General features: G+C 37.7%; 1 protein-coding gene across 14 annotated transcripts in view; it reads right to left on the bottom strand.

Moving 5' to 3' along the window:
• LOC311433109 (poly(rC)-binding protein 3-like) overlaps positions 1-20,023 on the bottom strand; it is a 511,482-nt gene that overhangs the window by 406,945 nt on the left and 84,514 nt on the right. For 5 of the 14 annotated variants that reach the window (XM_084511839.1, XM_084511837.1, XM_084511836.1 and 2 more), the window contains exons 1-4: positions 14,023-14,058; positions 11,522-11,593; positions 10,124-10,204; positions 1,129-1,266 (exon numbers count right to left, since the gene is read on the bottom strand). The gene's annotated coding sequence lies outside the window, so the exon portion shown is untranslated. Of the gene's footprint in view, positions 1-1,128; positions 1,267-3,540; positions 3,658-10,123; positions 10,205-11,521; positions 11,594-14,022; positions 14,060-20,023 lie in introns of those variants that run through there. The other 9 variants (XM_084511817.1, XM_084511825.1, XM_084511827.1 and 6 more) reach the window with 9 other exon arrangements.

Below are 20,023 nucleotides of genomic sequence, written 5' to 3'. Positions count from 1 at the left end.
AGCAAGAAAAAAATTGCCTGGGGAAGACAGGGCACACATGCCCAGATCTGTAGGACTCTAAGTACACCACACACTGGTAAAAATGATTTTTCTTTTCTCTTTTGGATCTTTTTTGGAATTGTGATGTGTTTGGATAGATTCAGTAATATTTCTGTATCACCTATCCAATACGAAAAGAGCCTTATGAGAAGCTCAACGTAAGCCAGCAATGTGTGCTTGCGGCCCATAAAGCCGACCATATCAAAAGCCGGCTGCATCAAAAAAAAGCATGGCCAGCAGGGTGAGAGAGGTGATTCTCCCCTCTCTGCTCTCCTCTCATGAGACCCCACCTGGAGCCCTGCGTTCAGTTCTGAGGGCCCCAGCACAGGAAGGACATAGATGTATTAGAATGAGTCCAGAGGAGGGCCACAAAGATGAACAAGGGGCTGGATCACCTCTCCTATGAAGACAGGCTGAGGGAGTTGGGGTTGTTCAGCCTGGAGAAGAGAAGGCTCCGTGGAGACCTTATAGTGGCCTTCCAGTACTTAGAGAGTGCCTACAGGAAAGCTGGGGAGACTACTGTCAGGGAGTGTAGGGATAGGAGAAGGAGAAATGGCTTTAAACTAGGAGAAGATAGATTTAGATTAGATGTAAGGAGGAAAGTCTTCACGTAGAGGGTGCTGAGGCACTGGCACAGGCTTCCCAGAGAAGCTGTGGATGCCCAATCCCTGGAGATGCTCAAGGCCAGGCTGGATGGGGCTTTTGGCAACCTGGTCTGGTGGGAGGTGTCCCTGCCCATGGCTGGGGCTTGGAACTAGGTGATCTTTAAGGTCCCTTCCAACACAAATCATTCTATCATTTTATGATTAACAGCACCATGTAGCAAAACCAAACCAAAAAGAAACAAACAAACAAAAAACAAAAACTGTATTAAATCCATGTTCTAGGCTTAAACTGAAAATATAGGAGGTGTCTGTCTTTATACTTCTACACACATGTGAGACAACACGTTTCCTCCTGGAAATGGGGGAAGATTTTATAATCTTTTTCTCAAAAAATAATGGAGAGGAAATTCCTGAAGCACCTCTTAAAACAGGTTCATTTGTTGTGTATCTAATGCAAAACTGAGACTCAGGTGCATTTACTCACCCTTCCAGCAAGATGATCTGTAGGTCTTCAGAGTTGTTCTTTCTTTCCTTTCTCTAGTCCACTTACGCATCAGGTGCCTTAGAGATAAGGGACAGCCAAGTGAATTTACGTTTCTTGCTCTGGGTTTAAGATGGTTTCCTGTGACAGAGAGGATACAGAGACCAAATATGGTGTATGAAGACTTTCAAACAATTGTTTTCAATCATTAGCATAATTCAAGTAGTTCCTACATCCTGCTTTCAACAGTACCCAATACTGAGGAGTAAAAACTCCAATAGACAGTTTCTGAATAAGCTGTCCACAGGAATCATTGCTTAAGAAGTGCTAGAATCTTTTATGTTGCCCTATTTAGTTGTGGAGAAAGAATACATGTGAAGAGAATTTCCAAAATTTTCCTCAATAGTTTCTTATAGCAGTAAGTTCTACTATGTATTTGTGCACATTTCAAATATGCTTTTCTTTCATCTTTATTAAACACATGTATTCTTAAAATTTCTATCCCACCATTCATGTACTACAGCAACGGTCATGATCTTTTCTGAAATATCCATTCAGTCCCCCTATTCATGGCATGTTTTCTTTCCTGTGCCTTCTCTTCTACTTTCTTTTCACTCCAGAATGTCCTCCTTAAAGATTACTCATTTGTGTGTGTGTGTTTTTGAACACCTACAGACTCTTCCTCATTTGGTATGAGTTGATCAGACCTCATTTTCCCTATTTTCCACTGTGTACCACTAGGTGAGTTATGGGAGACCAGTTAAATATTAGAATCATCTATGGCACTTTTCTGCCTTTTTTTTTTCTTTTTTTTTTTTTCTTTCTTTTTTTTTTTTTTTTTTCCCGCTACATGAAACTGGTGCATCTGGTAGAAAATTAAAAGATAAGATGTTGAAACATACAGAAGAATCACTTCTTCTATGACCACTGTGCTGCTTGGTTCAAGTGGAGAAAAGGAAACATGCAACCACCCCAAATATATTGTAGTTAATAACATTATTAAAAACAGAAATAAGAAAACATCTAGCTTTGAGAATTTCAGAGCTCCCCTGAATAATTTTTCCAAATTGTCAGCTGAATAGCCAAGAGACTAGAATAGTTCAGAAGAAAAAAAAAATCAAGAATGGGTAATTATTTTCATTGCCTCACAAAGCCTAAAAAGAAAAAGGACTTACTCTCACTAGGGGTAACTTTGGAAGTAAAATTGCAAAAATCTCTTCAGAGATTTTTCTATTAAAGGTCATGGGTATCAAAATCTATAGTCCCACTTTAGATCCATTATAAAGCTACTATAAATAAAGTCTTCTATATGGCACCTTGTCATTGATTCCCACTTCAGTGTACTCAGTATTGCAGACACAGGGAATTCTTAAAATAAACAGCAGTATTCTCTACTTACTGCACTTAAAGGGAGTCAGGAATTCTGTACTTTTATTTTAAGATATTCATTGCAATTGCTCATTGAGAAAATTATTTTATTACTGTTTAGATGAACACAGCTACTATATCAAAATATAGTGTAACTATGACAACAGTAATTCACAGTTTACCCCTCTGTTTACCACAAAGCAAATTAAGTCATTTTACAAAATTATTTCTTAATAGTAAAGAGATGAAAATTCCGAAGCAGCAGTGTTAACATTTATTGTTCTTAGAACTAGTCCAATATCTTCTATGACAATTTTAAATAAATCAATATACCTTTCTTGGATAAAACAGATCATACAACTGGAAAATATAGTACATAATCTACTGAAGCTATTAGAGAACTCCTGGTGATTTTTCAGAAGTTCTGGCTAGGAAGAAAAATTCCCAGAAAAAAGTCAAAATACTTGAAAACTTCCAAACACTTTTAAAATAATTTGTAGCAAACTTACTCATATACAAATGAAATCTCATTTTAAAAAAGTAGGAATACAATATTTTTATATCTTTCAGAAAACATTACCTTGTTTTGCTAAAAGAGATTTTGGGAACTGAAGATGGGAAGGGTGAGAAGTAAGAGAAATAATCTTGAAAATCAAAACCCATCATTTGGATTGACTTTTTTGACAGCTCAGACTGAATGGTTTCTCTTGAAAGCCAAGAGAGCAAAGGGGCCCAGAAAAGTAAGCTGCTTGCTGAGGATAGCACACATGGATCACCAAATGCAGAAGATCAGCATGGACAGGCAGATTCCAAAGAGGCAGGGAGGGTTACTTGGGAACATCATTGCTCTGGCCAGCTTGGGTGGAATTAGGGAAGCTGGACTTCACCTGGCCTTGAAACAGGTGAGAGACTTGGGCAACAACCAAACGAGATTATAGGGGAACATTGGCAGCAAAAGGAAGACTGACAAATGGGTTTCTGGCGGACGCTGATGAATCTCCATCCTTGGAGATATTCAAAATTCAACTGAACGAGGCCCTGACCAACCTGATCTAACTTTGTCTTGCTTGGGCTAGGATGTTGTTGATGGCATCCAAAGATCCATTGTATCCAACATGATTCTGAGATTCTGTGAAATATTTTATTTACCTGCAGTTTTCTTCTGAATAAAAGAAGGGTGAAGGTTAAAAGAAATTGTGAAAACCAGAAAAAAAAAAAATATTTAAAGTAAGAATTTATCTCATATTTAATATTTTTCTGGAAAAAAAAAAAAAAAAAAAAAAAAAAAAAGAGATGCTGAATTTTTTACTAGAAAATAGTGTGAGTGGGTAAAACCATCAGACCAGCACTAATTGTATTTTTTTTAAATCTTTTGTTCTCCATTATCTATATGAAACCTTGTTCTGGTTTTTGGCTTTTTTTTTTTTTTTTTTCATTTTTTTCCCCTTTTGTTGAGTTAATGCAGACTGATAAAACAAGATTAACTGATGGCCTAGTTCTCATTGGATACTTGACTGATATAAGTAAACTCCAAGACTAAGTATGTTAACGAGAATAGATTAGCACAGTTTGGTAGGCAGCTTTCTCTGTGCCACATATCAGCAGTTCACAATCAACACTATAGTGTTGTGTATTATAATACATAAGAATACACAAGAATAGATGGGACATGAAGACTTCACAAAAGTACTTGAAAGGAGTGAACTGTGGAGTGCTTATAGGGGCCTTTAATTTCTCCTGATGTTCTCCTGGGCAGAAAGCTTTCTCTGTGTCATGGGATGGCACTGGTATATGGGCCCTATCATTTTTTCCAGGTGCATGCTGCATCTGTTTCTCCCTCTTTGCCTCTACATGTTTACCTAAGAAAAGGTAAGAATTTAGCTCCATACACTGTTCAAGCTTGAGTAAGCAGCTTAATTATTCAGACGAAATACCATTGATTTAGAGGTGTCTGAAGAAATGAAATTCAGGCTTGCTAACATCATTGAGAAGGACAGCCTACCTTCCTAAGGAATTTCCAGTTGTGTTACTTACATTATTCTTTTATTTTAGAGTCATATGATACAATACAGCACAACTTCTGGCATTACACACACAGAGCTTCTTTTGAAATCACAGGACTTTGTTTAAGATCTGCTTCCTCTGATTTCAAAAACAAATTATGTGCACCCGAGGACAATATATGAATCAGGGAAGCTGATAGAATTGATACAACAAGAAAATGGCATGCTCAATTAAGCATCCACTAAAATGAATAGGGCCATATATGTCTATGAATGTGCTACCCTTAAATGTGGAGTAAATCACACCCTTCAATGTTGTCTTCTTTTTACACCATAACATCAGTTTTTTTTTAATATCACTCTACAGAGTCATTTTGAAGCAAACTATGTCTTTTTTTTTTTTTTTCTTCAGTCTTTCCAAGTTTAAGTATTTAGACAATGGACAATCATCTCCAGCATTCACTTCTATCATAGCAGACATGCTACAGAATAGAAACAATATATACTAGAAGGCAATTTCCCAGAATATAAATGGACATTATTACTTGTTTTGCTAGTCTGATAATAGTTGAACACCAATGAGTTGTGGATACAACAAATATCCAAAACCGGCTACTGAAAAAGACCTAAAATTAAGTTCTTAACAGATAATATCTAATGCTGTACACTCCTACTCTTTATGTGTACACTCCTACTCTTTATGTTACAAACAGTATGTAATTTATAGTTACGTAGAAGAAACTGGTATTTAAAACTCTTACATTTATCAAAAAGAAAAAAAAAAAAGAAAGAAAGAAAGAAAGAAAGAAAGAAAGAAAGAAAGAAAGAAAGAAAGAAAGAAAGAAAGAAAGAAAGAAAGAAAGAGAGAAAGAAAGAGAGAAAGAAAGAGAGAAAGAAAGAGAGAAAGAAAGAGAGAAAGAAAGAAAGAAAGAAAGAGAGAAAGAAAGGAAGAGAGAAAAATGTTACAGAAAGCAGTGCCTTCCCATAAGAGATTTACAATTGATTAAATAGGATGGCTTGTCCTAAAACACTTACATGATTGCATGCAAAGAAAACAGATGGTCTGTGTTACAGTAATTTGATTTCTTCCAGTAAACATTACTCATTATATAGAAAATGCTTATGTTGATCTCTTCCAGAATGATGTGTGCACTTTGCATCTCTTTTTAAATGAAGCCTGTAATTCTGTTCAAGAAACAGCACAGTAGCTCTGGTTTCCCAACAAATCAAATAAAATCAGGTAGTCTAATGCATCATTCTTCACTTAAGAGCCTGACAACACAGAGATTCATTTTAACTTTTCACTCTCCCAAAAGTGCTTAACATAATACTATGATCCTTTCTCATTTGCTCCTTTTGTAATGCTTCTTTATACTCAAAAAAGAGCATCACTTTTACTTTCACCTCTGTTTAAGAGAAGTGTCATAAACCTAAATACAGTATCTATTCTCTTCTGATTGCATCCAGCATTCTTCTTCTTATACAGCTACAGGTATGTAAGAAAGGAAACCATTTTACTGATACGTCTCCACCTACCTACTTCAAATTTTGTTCAATTGTTTGACTCAAACCAAAAGCACTGTTCAGGAAACTTCAGTTCTCAGATTTCCCTGAACTAATTCTTCTCAAGCTTTATGTTCCCAAACACTGGATGCAATGTGATCTGCCCTTGTAAGGCAGACAACCCTCACAATGTTGTCTAAAACATTCAAGTCCTTGGGATCAAATCATGGATGAGGACTCTGTTGTTCCCACAGAGTGGGAGTCTATGCTGATAAAGGTTTGATGTTGCCTCTTACTGAACTTTTGCACAGGGGTGAGTACAGGCCTTTTCAAGCCTCACATTTAACCCCTAAGAGTGCACCCCTAAATCTGGATGTAATTTTTTGAGAGGCTTCACACCAGGGTATGTTCCATCATCTGCAAGTAATAACGTTCGAGCTGGGTTGTAACCCTATTTGTCATTATCTTGTCTTGTTTGATTACTGTCACTTCACCTGACTGGCCTGGACTTACCCCAGCCATATGAAGCAAGGGCACAATCCTATTAAATGCCTGCTGGGAATACCTTAAGCTGCTACTCTTGTCGGTGGAAATTAGGAGTTCTCAGCACATTGTAACAGGTACTCAGACCCTTGAGAAATTGGACTCTTAATTAGATATTCCCTCATGACATTGTGTGATTATTTAATGTTCTGACAAGACGCCTCAGCAATCTCACAGGCCTTGAATTAACTGTCCAAGAAGAGCTCTTTGCCAACTGCAATTCTGTAAAACCTTTGTCATGCTTGGCCATGGAAGCAAATTGCATTTCATGGAGCATATGAAATGATTTACCCAATGGATTGGCTGAATTATATATAGCATGAACTACTGGCCAGGCTTGAGATGACCAGTTTTAAATAGCTGTTCATTCTTTGTCCCTTGCCTAATCCCTTGTGTGTGTCGTCCCCGCAACTCTACCATGCACATTTCTGATTGTCCCATTTGCTGACAGGGCTCAGCAGTAGCAGCAGTCCTTGTGGCAACGTGGGATGATTCATCCCACAGCCCACATGAGTCAGATTCATACTGCCAGAGTAGTCTTTTATTATAAATTTCCCTTTCTCCTGTCTGGCTCATCTGTTTTATAATATTTGTTACTTAAACATAAATTTCCAGTTCAAGCCTATCCATCCAGGGGCTGCTGATGTTTTTTTTAATCTGTACTGAAAAGTTTAACAAAGCCCCAATAGAGTAAAAAAAAATCTTGCCTTGCAGCTGATGTCATGTTATCAAACACATTAATAAACACTACAATAAGCATGAAAAACAAAGTGTAAATAAACAGAACAGTGCTGAACAAGATAGTATCACATAATATATGCAAGTTTAGTCATTTTTTACCTTTCCATCTGCATAACACATTTAGGTACAGTCACCTCAGGGGAAAGGGCATCATATCATCATATCAAAGGTTTACTATAGGATTTTAGCAACAATGCCATTCTGATTACTAACCCTGGCTCAAGTGTGCAAAATTATGGTGTTTAGCAATCAGTATCCATTTCCCCTCCACTTTGTAGAAATGAAAGCTAGGGAAGGAGTATTTCGACCACCTACCCTAGCTCCTATGACACCCAAATACCTTCCTGAGACCCAAGGACTGCAGTCAGTTTGAGTATATCCAATTCACCGACATGGAATCTCTCACAGCCCACCTCCCCGCTCTTCTATTCAGCCAAGACTTTTAGACTTCCACCCAGTAGCTTTACCTGCTTACCTCTTCATTTCCACCAACTACTTTTTTTTTTTTTTTTTTTTTTTTCTCAAGGAGTTTTCAATACAACTCTAAATTGTGTCTCATGAGCATCATCAAATCCACTTCCACAATGAGGAATCTAACTTCAGATAAATCATTCTACCAACTCATTTCAACTACAACTAAAAGAGTTCCTTGAGTGCTTTATGCATTCTGGCAAGCATCTTCTTTGCCAGGAGTGGATTAAATAACGCTACCTCTATTATTCTAATAGTGTGGGAGATCATATAAAATATTTATATCGTGAACTGCAGGCAAAATGCCTATTCTGAATTATGCTCCGGAAGCTCAGCAAGATCTTATATTGATAGAAAAATACTTCAGTTTAAATAATTGGGCAATTTTAGTTATTCCTTACTCTATGAATCTCTTGTCATTTTGCTGTTTCCCTCTTGGGAACGTGATCTGTTTTAGTAAGTACTATTTTCCACATTCAAGGGTATCCTGTGTACTAGTACAAACATTTCACCCACTTCACTGAATCACAGGGCCAGCATAAAGATAACTATAAAAAAAAAAAAAAGCAAAACAAAAACCCAGATGCTGTCAGTGCAGATCAATGTTCTTCCTGAGCTTCTTCACTGCATTATACAGAGCATTAGAGATTTTTAAGTACATAGCTACAAATAAATTTGCTTAAGGCTCAATTTTCAGCTGACTTCCAAATTTGCAAACAAAGAATTTGCAAGTGCTGTTATACACAGAGTCTGTATGCACAAAATCCCATCAATGTGGTACCAAATTGCTTGTGCAAGAATAACATTTATACAAACTGAATCCTTTCTCCAAAGTCATATTCTTGATTTTATTCAGGTTGTTCCAACTCAAGATGTGGCATGAGTGTTTCAGGATCACAAGCCCATTCTCATAGAAGTCACTTGTTTCAGCAGACTCAAGTTCTAACTTAAAGGGTATTTTTCTTACAATGTGGCAAACACTGTGCTTTCCCCACTTTGCACAATTTCACGGTGCAAGATGCTTGGCATTAGATTTTTCAATCAGCTAAATGCACTGTGTGCTTACTTATACTCTTTTGTGCAGCCCCAGGAGAACATGGCATGAGGAAGAAGGGCATGATCCTGTGCTGAATTTCCCTTGAGTGGCACATTTTCTGTCAGTCTGAAGCCAATAAGGACAGCTCACCGAATCCACACCAACCTTGACATTCACTTTGCCTGACCCTTTCCTTAGCTGAGGAATGGGAGCATCACCAGCAAAGAGAGGAATGAAGAAATGGAAAGAGAGAAGGCAAAGTAATAGAAATCACGGAGTGCAAAATGCCTCCCTCTCCACTGGCAGAAGTAAAAGGCATCAGAAACAACTGCAAATCCCATGCAGTCTTTCACATTATATAGGCAGGGAACATCTGTAAAGGTGGATGTCTCAGGCAACAGCTGAATTCAATTGTCAGATGCCCAAGCTAATTGCATTTTGGTGGCCATGACCAATGTTCTCTGCAGACTGTCCCACTTGGTTCTGTCTACACATAGACTCAAAGAGTGGGTCACCTTAGCTCAGCTCGGGTCGTACTCACAGTTTCCCTGACAAAAACAGCCATATAGTTGCTGTTATATGTGAGGTTCAGCTCCTTGACCAAATGGACATCTCTTGTCTTCCATCCATACTCCTACTAGTGACAGCGTGCATGGCATGCATGGGCAGGGGCAGGGCAGCAGGAGGAGGGAAAGCTGGCAGAAGACACAGAGCAGGATTTCCTTGACACTTGCTCTTGTTATTTCCACTGAGCAAGGGCAGAGAAATGGGTATCAGGGCCCATCCTTTTCAATAAGAAACTGGGCTTCGTGCTTTTTTTTTCCCTCCCTGATTCTCCTGATCCCTTCACACTCCCCTGGGCGCTCTCTGTCCCCTTGATTGTCAGGACTGTCCCCAGAACAGCTCCCATCCCTCTGGTTGCCAGTCTCTTATGTCCAGTCTACAGCTGGGTTTTGGCAGCCACTGAGATCCAGTGCAGATGGGGAAGTATATGGTTCATCCATTTGTCCTTTTGTCCTGAGCAAAGAATTTAGATATACACTACTCTCAAACACTCAATCTCTTTTTTGAAAAATAAAATAAAATAATAAAATAATAAAATGTTCTTGTAGCCTGTCTCATGGCTTGTTAACTGTCCTTATTTCAGCCAATGCATGCCAAATTGTAGTAATTATGTCTGAAAAGTCAGCCTTGAATGCATGCAAAGCCCACATCTCTTCCTTGCTTGGTTATGCACAGACCATCCTAACTCTCTGCTTACATCTATCAGATCACCTGTGTATTTCCCCTCAAGGGAGGAGGGTTTGATTTCCTCACATTTTCTCAACCTCACCTTCATGTTGATCCTCAGGCTCCTGAACTTCCACCAGTCCTTTTCTCCTTTTACTATTCCCAGTTGAGCAATAAAATACAGCTAGAAAAGTGAACAATGAACATTCATAACCCAGCAATCACTCATCCTATATATTAGGTTTTCAAATGATTTTTCAATAGAGATTTATCAGCTGCTTTTCTAGTGGATGGTAAAGCACTCAGCCAGATAACACCTTCTCTATTTTACTACTTAATGATACTAAAAAATCTCAAAGAATATAAAACAGTTTTGTACTGCTTTCTTTTTTCTCTTTTGCAGTTACCATCAACTATAAAAATACAGAAACTAACATTTTTTTTTCAATAAATAGTCAATAATATACTGGTCAATAAATATGGTTTTCATTGAAGAAAAAGTCATGACAGCGGAATTATCCTGGTACCTAAGAGAATTAATTTCAGGCTTGTTCCATGCCTGGCACTCTAAAAGTACTTCCACAGATCTGTTCCTTCACTGTCTCCTTGGAGAAGACCCCAAGAACTACAGAAATCTCTCATTGCTGTCTAAGCAGTCGCATCTTGCCTTTCAGCAAAACAAAAGATCATCTCCCATTATTAGAATTCAATAGTCTAGTTGGAAGGGACCTACAAAGATAATCTAAATCCAACTGCCTGACCACTTCAGGGCTCACCAAAAGTTAAAGCAGATCAATTGTCCAAATGTTTTTTGAACAATGACAGGCTTGGGGCATCAACCACCTCTCTAGGAAGCCTGTTACAGAGTTTGACCACACTCACAGCAAAGACATTTCTCTTGATGCCCGGTGAACCTCCTGTGGTGCAGCTTTTATGCCATTCCCATGTGTCCTGTCTTCGGTGACCAGGGAGTAGAGACTGCCACCTCCTCTCCCCTTCCCCTCCTCATAAAGTTGCAGAGAGCCATGAGGTCACCTCTTGTCCTCCTTTTCTCCAGACAAGACATATCAAGTGTCCTCAGCCTCTCCTCATAGAGAACCCTTTCCAATATTCCTGCAGATATATCAAATTGTTTGATTTTCACTTCCATTTTAATCTGAGATATGACTTCTCTCACTGTGTAGACATACCCTTAGCATTAGACACAGTTTTGACTACGACAAGGTGTCTACTCACAATATTAAGCAACTAAGGCTGAAATGTCTACAAGGCTGCAGCCTATGTAAGAATGACATTCAGTCTAAAATTTAGAGTCCTCATAACAAAATCTGATACTGCAGAAGGAAAATATTTCAGGTAATCTGAGAGGGTCCATTTCCACTTCTCCCACAACAGGATTGCACTCAGGTGTGAAGCTGAGCTTTCTATTTGATACTTAAACAGTTTCACAGATAAGGAGGGAGAAAAGGCTTCAAGTCGAAATGGGCATTCAGCTACTTACCAGTATGTCCTAAGGTGGCAAGGAGGGCTGAGTTTTTGTATCCTCTCTGTCTGTTGAAGACCTAGTCAACAACTACAAAGAAGCAAATACATACCAACCATTTAAGGAAGAACTGCCATGTTAGACACAAATCAAAAACCTATTGTGATTTGAATTTCTTTGCCCTAAGATCTGTGGTGGCAGCATGCTTATAGTGAATAGGATACTGTTGATACATTCCTCTTCCCTCTGGCTAAATCAGAATCAGGTTCCCCAAAACTGATATTAATACTGAAACATATTCAGAGAGAATCTCTTTTGGATTCTTACTAAGTGTTGCTCAGTTTTATGGCTTGTCATATCTGACACGATTCTTAATCGGAGCTCCTTTAACAACCCAGTGAACAGATAATAATATCTAGAAAACTAGGACATTAAAACTTTGATTCACATAGCACATCTCTCTAGTCTTATCATGCATTATGCATACCTATACTACATTTTGAAGGGAACTTCTGTGACATGTTTTCAGTAGAAGATGTACACATGACTACAGAGTCTACAGCAGATCAGAAAACAGGATTCTGATCCGTGGAAGATGTTCAGATAATTAGGCAAAACTGCAAAAAGGAATATTTTGCCCCAAACCAGAACTTTTTGGGTTGATAATGCAACACTTGGATTTTATATTACCACAGAGGTATCTCATAGGAGGTACAGTTCAGGTGCCCCAGCAGCCCAATGTCAAGGACTTTTTGTTTGTCTAAATCTCCTGTTTGCCATCTTAAGACTACGTCATTGGAACTATTCAAATTCTAGTTAGTATACTATAAAGATACACGTGCCTACTTTTATCATGTTAGTTTTCCTTTTAAAAGCAATAAGAATTATTGACAAATTGGTATTGACTCTGATCTTTTTAACTGTTATGTAGATGTACTTTCATCCTTATCATTTACTTGACAGTGCTAACACTACATGTATATCCTCACTTTAGTGATGTGACCGACTTTAAAGATTCATAAATTCATTACTATGGTACATAGCAAGGTTAAAAGAGGGAGAATTCCTTATCAGTATCAAGGACTCATACAGTTTGCAACAATCCTAGATCAAATTACTTTTGTCTTTCAATAAGCAGAAATCTCCTGCAGTGGCAAATGTTCATAATGGACTGTTTCATCTTGGCAATCATCTGAAAACATCTAATTTAATTAAAGCTTTAGGACAAAGCGATCTCTACTTTAACAATTAAATATTTATGTTAACACACATATCACTTAATCGGCATAACATATCAAAAGGTATTAATTGATTGTACAGGGTGCAATGACTGAAAAAAGCCTAGCGCATGTTTAAAAGTATTTTCTGTGTTAAACTCTAAATAAAAAAGAAAAGATAAAATAACGAGTAAGAAATAAGACAATTGATATTTTAATGATCATTAGCTCTATGCTACCACTATGATAACTGCTGGCAGTACAAACTGTAGGAAAAGTCCCAGAAAAGCTGTGTTCACAGAAGCCACATTTACAACTGCTGGAAATGAAAGAAAGAACAGGAGCAGAGATTAGAGAGATCCTAAGCTCAACAGTAGGTCTGTGTACTCTTGGTCATTAATCACTGCTGAACACTCGATTCCAGAGCCATGCCAAAGAAGCTGTAAGTGGCATAATACTATCTGTGTCAACATGAACTGTATAACGAAACAATATCTACAGCCTATATCATCTCTACAAAGATCAAAAGAATGTATCTCATTTTATTCAATTATCTGGCAGAGAGTGACAGAATTTAAATGTGTGAAAGCCACACTAATTGGAAACACCCTTTTCATTTTTTTTACAGTCCTTTTCCTAGGGAATTAGAAGATATCTGTGAAGGGGAGGAGGTGAGAACTTGTCTGAATAGTTGCTAAAATTAACTTAAATGTGCAGTTACAGGCCATCTCTTCAGCTAACAAGCACTTACTGATACCATTTTGTTTAGCAAGAAGCTGACTTCTACACTAACAAGTAGCTCAATGGGGAACATTCAAGCAGTTTCATGGGGGAACGAATTACAAAGTAACCTCTTATACACTGCTTTTTGAGGTCTTACATGCTTTACTGTTAAAGACCCCTTTTTTATTTCCCTATCAAAGGTCAGAAAAGAAAACCAAAAATTAACAGATGTAGATGTACAGTACCAGTTCAAGGGACCAGTTTTGACACATATACATATGTGAGTACCCTGTTAGGTAACCCTTTGGAAATGTAAAAGCTGTTCATTGGAGTTGCAAATTGTTGTGGTTTAACCCGGCCGGCAGCTAAACCACGCAGCCGTTCGCTCACCCTCCCCCTCCCTCTCTGGGACGGGGGAGAGAAATGGAAAGTGAAGCCCGTGAGCTGAGATAAAGACAGTTTAATAAGACAGGAAAATAATAATAATAACAACAACAACAATAATAATAATACAATGGTGATAATAGTACTACTACTAATAATGTGTACAAACAAGTGATGCACAATGCAATTGCTCACCACCCGCTGACCGATGCCCAGCCTAACCCCGAGCAGTCCGGCCCCCTCCCCCGGCTAGCCACCCCTATATATTGTTTAGCATGACGTCAGATGGTATGGAATACCCCTTTGGCTAGTTTGGGTCACCTGTCCTGGGTCTGTCCCCTCCCAGCTCTTACTGCACCCCCAGCCTGCCTGTTGGCAGGACAGAGCAAAAGGCTGAGATGTCCTTGGCTTGGTATAAGCACTGCTCTGCAACAATTAAAACATCGGGGTGTTATCAGCACTCTTCTCATCCCAAGCCAAAACACAGCATTCCACCAGCTACTAGGAAGAAAATTCTGTTCTAACTGAAAACAGGACAAAATATTAGCGAATAAAGCCTGTTTAAGCTATAGTTTTAACACTTTAAGATGGCACAGATGCTACCAAAAGTAGTTTGGGACCTTCCTGTTCTGGCAGCCTTTGTGATTTTAACCCAGGCCAGTTCCTCACAGAAACACTTGTGGTAACATAGGGCCAAAAATAGCAGTACATACTGAAAGTGTTTGATCTCATCTTCACCCTCTTTGCTAGCAAAGCAGATGAGGAAGCAGGTGAGAGAGAATATCTCAATCCCAAACCATAAGGACTCTTCAATCTGTATCCCAGAACAAACTGCAACATATTCAGACCAAGGTTGTACTTCCATGTTTTGCTAGTGAAACAAGAAAATATAACAACTTGCCAGAAATTCTAGCATCAAAATTTCTACAACTGAAACCCTCTTAATAGGAAAGCATGCCAAAGGATAAGAAACAAATATCTAGAAAACAAGAGAATGAACCTGTGGAAAAGAACAAGGCAGTTTAAAAAATGTAGTGGTGCTCTGTGTAAACAGAAAAGGAAGACACAGGATGTAAATTTTCTATAGAATCATAGAATCATTCAGGCTGGAAAAGATGTCTAAAATCATCTAGTCCAACCTTTAACCTAGTACTGAAGTCCACCACCATGCTACTAAGTTTTAAATCTACATGTTTCTTGAAGACCTCTAAGGATGCTGACTCAACCACTTTGCTGGGCAGCCTATCCCAATGCTGCAAAACGCATTCATTAAAGAAATTTCTCCTAATATCCAACCCAAACCTCCCCTGGTACAACTTGATGTCATTTCCCCTCGTCCTATTGCTATGTGTAACATCTCTAGAATAAAACATAAAGCCATGTAACCATCACTAGTTATTTCTGTTTTCAGCCACACACTGTTCAGAAATACAGTCTGTGGACTCTCCTCCAGCATTTATTAAATAATAATAATAATAGTAATTATTATAATAATATATTGATTCTTCATCTCAGACTTCAGGGAATTTGGAAAATCTTGCTCCATATTTTGGTCACTGACTTGGTTTGTCCTACTAAGCCTACAAGTACTTGTATAGGAGCTGTTGCTTACAAATCTTTCCAACAAAGTTCTGTACACTTTTGTTTGGATATTTGCAATGGACTTTCTCACCATGATTTGTTTTAAAATAGATGAAATGTTGAAATACCAGAGCCCTGTTTTAGAGGTAAGAAAAACATCCAAATCTCTGAGAGCCTTAAAAAAAATAATAATAATAAAAAAAATCATTTTAGTAAAGAAAATTAAGAAATTTTAGTAATCAATGGTTTGGGGACTTCCTAAGTCTGGACTGTTTTGCCCTTACTCACTCTTGAGAGATCACTTCAAAATATTTTTTTCAAATGTATATCCAAATCATGCATAGCTTTATCATCTAAAATATTTTAGAAAGAAAGTATTTCCTTATATTTTAAATTTCTGCAACTTCTTATGACAGTTCCTGCTTCTTGCATTGTGAGAAATACTGAATACTTGTTCTTGTTTAACATTACCTTTTTGTATTTAACTAATTTAAATACACCCCATCTCACTTGTTTCTTTTCCAAGTTGAAAAACTAGACAATAAAACAATAGATGATATTAATTGTTGATACAGTCAAAGAAATATATGGAAAGAAGAAAATATCCTCTAACTATTAAAACACACCTGTGTGTCTGACCTTGATATGTTGTTGAAGAAACAAACATCAGAATCACCAGACAGTTCTGTGAAAAGATCCAGATGGATCTGCACAGGTGGTCAAAAAGACATATATAACACTACTGATAGTCATCAATGCAACAGATAAAAAATAATAATAACAAGAATAATAGCAATAATGAAACATATTAATATATCAATAGTATTATTGATATTATTATTATTATTATTATTATTATTATTATTATTATTATTATTATGCATTACGCTATTGTGCAGAACTAGCCTGGACCCATACTTTCACCGATGCACACAGTTCTGCTCCCCACTCTGTGAGAAAGAACAGAGCAAGACTTGACAACATATATATTATACACTACACCATAGAGACCTCAACAGGCTGGGTGAACTGGGTGAAAACAAACTGAATGAGTTTTAACAAAGACAATTGTAATATCCTACATCTGGGAGGGAATAATCCCAAGCCAGTGATTTACTGGCTCCGGTATATCTCACCTAGAAAGGACCTGGGAGTCTCAGTGAATAATAAGTTACACATAAGCAGGAAGTGCATCCTTGTATCAAAGAAAAAAAAATGGAACCTGGACTGCATCAGCATGAGTAGAACCAACAGAAAAAATTTGCACTGTTTCATTCTCCTTGGCATTTATTAGGTCACACCTAGATTAACATATCCGGTTTTCAATCTCCAGTACAAAAGACACAGTGAAATGTTGGATATGATCCAGTGGAGGGCCCTCAAGATAATTAAAGTGTTGAAGACCTTGATGTGTGGTGAAAGGTTGAAGGAATTCAGCTTGCTCAACTAGAGAAGAGAAGGGGCAAGACAGAGTCTAATCACATTCTCCCAAAGTTATAGAGGAGATGGAGGTACTCTTCACAAGGACACAATGCAGGATAAGAATCAAAGGGCATAGGGAGCTTCAAAAAGAAATTGCATCTGCAAATAATAAAATGTTCTTCACTGTAAGAACAACAAAACTTTGGAGTAGCTTGTCCAGGGAAGTGGCAGAGTCTTCCTTGCTTGACATATTCAGGACTTGTTTTTTGGGGGGCAATGGGTAACCCAGTTCAAAACCCAGCTCTCAACTGCTGGTGGTTCAGGTGATCTCCAGAGGTTCCTTCCACTCTAGATTTTTCCCTGCTTCTACACGGGAGGGCAGCAGGCACAATGAAATTTCTGAAAGAGCTTCTGCAGAGGGCAAAAAGCAGCAGACTAGCACTCTTTTAACAATGAAAAATAAATGGTAGGAAAAAGGAGAAAGGAAAAGGAAAGGGAGAAGGCAGAGGTTTACTGCATCATGAAACACCCACAGAAGGTAAGTATGGAACAGGTACTCAATCTTTTTCACAATACAGGAAGGAGGGGATATCAAATCAAATTTTCAAAGGGATGGCTTGAAAGAAGCCAAACTATTTTTACCAACAAAACTTACCTGACCTGTGAAACTCACTGACACACATTTGCTGTGTCTCAAAAGAATAAGAGGAATCAAAGGGACATGCTGAAATGAGTCCATCAAGGTCTGTTAACAGAAGAGATGCGGGCTCAAACTTTGGACAGGAAGTCACCAAGCTCCATACCACAGACCATGGTATGTAGTCAGACCTTTTTTAAAAGGATTTACTGTATGTGGAAAACTAAAGTTCATGGGAGAATGGGAATACTTTACCTAAAAAATCTCACCAGAAATACATTCTGATGTTTATACTGCCATGTCTGAATGATAATATTCACCAGCTTATTGCTTCTTCCCTTCCCTTCCCTTCCCTTCCCTTCCCTTCCCTTCCCTTCCCTTCCCTTCCCTTCCCTTCCCTTCCCTTCCCTTCCCTTCCCTTCCCTTCCCTTCCCTTCCCTTCCCTTCCCTTCCCTTCCCTTCCCTTCCCTTCCCTTCCCTTCCCTTCCCTTCTTTTCTTTCCTTTCTCTCTCTCTTTCTTTCTAGATTTCTAGATTTCTGACAAAAAGCTTAATTCTCTATCTTCGGAAAAAAAATAAATCCTGCAAAATATACCAATTCCTATATTTTTGAATAGCTGACTACATAACAACAACCAACATTTGGCCTATTTTTCTTTTTAACTGATGCTGGGAGCAGTGAGATGGAAGAAGGATCATGCATATGATTGCAGCAACAGTGGGAATTCTCCTAGCTTTATAAATGAGATCCATGGCTTACCACAGGGAAGCCACAGAATGCCTTAAGGCCCCAACTGTAGCTGCCTGTCTAAACCTGCTGTGCAGCAGGATTTTTTTCTTAAAATTCATAATTTACATCTTTTTGCCAGAAGGGAAGTTGTACCTTTTCCTATTTTAGAATAATAATAATAATTAAAAAAATGAAAGTGTAGATTTTATCAGTAGCCTTTGGTAAATATTTCTTTCTATCTTTTAACTGAAAGTCTCTAAAGGGAAGTTGGCTCATGTAAAACTGAAAGATAAGCTCACATGCTTTTTCTTGGTAGGATTCTCGGAGTATGATGATGTAATAGTGGTCCAGCACAGCAAAAATCTGGTTAGTTCATTTTCATTGTCACATCAGTTGCAGAGGAGCTAAGCTGTTCAGCCATGCCAAGATGGCTACAGAGTGTGAATAACCATAATATTTAGACCCAAACTCATCTTCATTGGCATCAATATCAGAATGCCTACTGGTTTCATTTCAGCCATGATTTCCTGAGTTCCAAATGCTTATTTGGGGTAGAAATACTGGTATCAAAATTTCTCTAGATTTGTACACAATGGTGATACATTACTAACATTAGAGGACTGAGCACTAAAATTATTTCATCAGGCAAAATATTTTTCTGTTAGACCCAAATTTCACAGCTGCTTTTTGATGCACTCATGTACCACAACCAAGTGACAGTAGGATGAAACGCGTCTTTCAGCCATATTCACAGGTATCCTGGCCCACCACTTAAACTGATTTTAAGATTGTGTATTACATCCTTTCTGTCAAAATATTGATAAGAAATTCAAACATCCAGATCTGAGTCATTCACAGCACATGGCTCAAAAACTTGTTTCCTGAAATAAATGGCAAAGCATTAAATTTCTTTCTCCTTTGCTTTTTGAAAGTCCTTCAAAAATCAGAGGTAACTCAGTGGGCCTGTTCATATACAAATATCTTATTTGTCAGATCCATTTTTGAAGTATCATTTCACTCTTTTGTGATCAAATGCAGACTCTTGAAAGGACTAAATTCTGTCTACATAAAAATCTCAGTATATTCCATCACAAAGAAATGAATTTTATTCCATCAAACAATTCATTCTATCTAAAATCAGGATCAATTTAAGTAGAATACAAAATATTCTTTAAATACTTCTTCCTTTTTTTTTTTTCTTTCTTTTTTTTTTTTTTCCCTGATTAAATGAAACAGATTATAATTATTCTGATTAAATTTCAAATACCTTTGGCCCTATGTTGCTGCTATTTGGAATACATCCAACAAAGTGAAAAAGGCTTGTTGATCTGTTCCGTCAAGATGATGAGCTATTATAAGCAGATAATCAATGAGTTTCAGATATGGTTGTCAGCTTCTTAAACACAAATAGAAAATCAAACTTTGGAGAAGAACAGAACTGATGTTGTTATCCTGTGACCCTAACTGAAGTTGATTTTTCAATCTCTATGAATATAAAATACAGAAAATAAAAATACAGAGTGCTCCACAGCTACTGTATTTAAAATACCCCAAGGAGCATCTTTTTGTCAAAAGGCTTTTAAAATCCATTTACATTGCAATAATGGAAGCATACAACAATTAATCACAAATTAATTTTTTAAGTGGAAGGCCTAGAGGATAAAATACTGACTCCTTCACTGACATAAACCCCACATAAGTATTAGCAAGTGACGTCCACAAAATTCAAAAGCTACAAAATGTTACAGTCTCTCTCTCTTTCTCTCAGGCTGGCAATCTCTGCAAAATACAAGCACTTATGAGTCAGCAGTTCATTTGCATGTTGCC

Source organism: Aythya ferina (genome assembly GCF_964211825.1).
Source record: "Aythya ferina genome assembly, chromosome: 2".
Lineage (NCBI taxonomy): Eukaryota > Metazoa > Chordata > Aves > Anseriformes > Anatidae > Aythya > Aythya ferina.
Note: the sequence above shows the minus strand (reverse complement) of the source record. Positions and strands in the feature narration are given on the sequence as shown.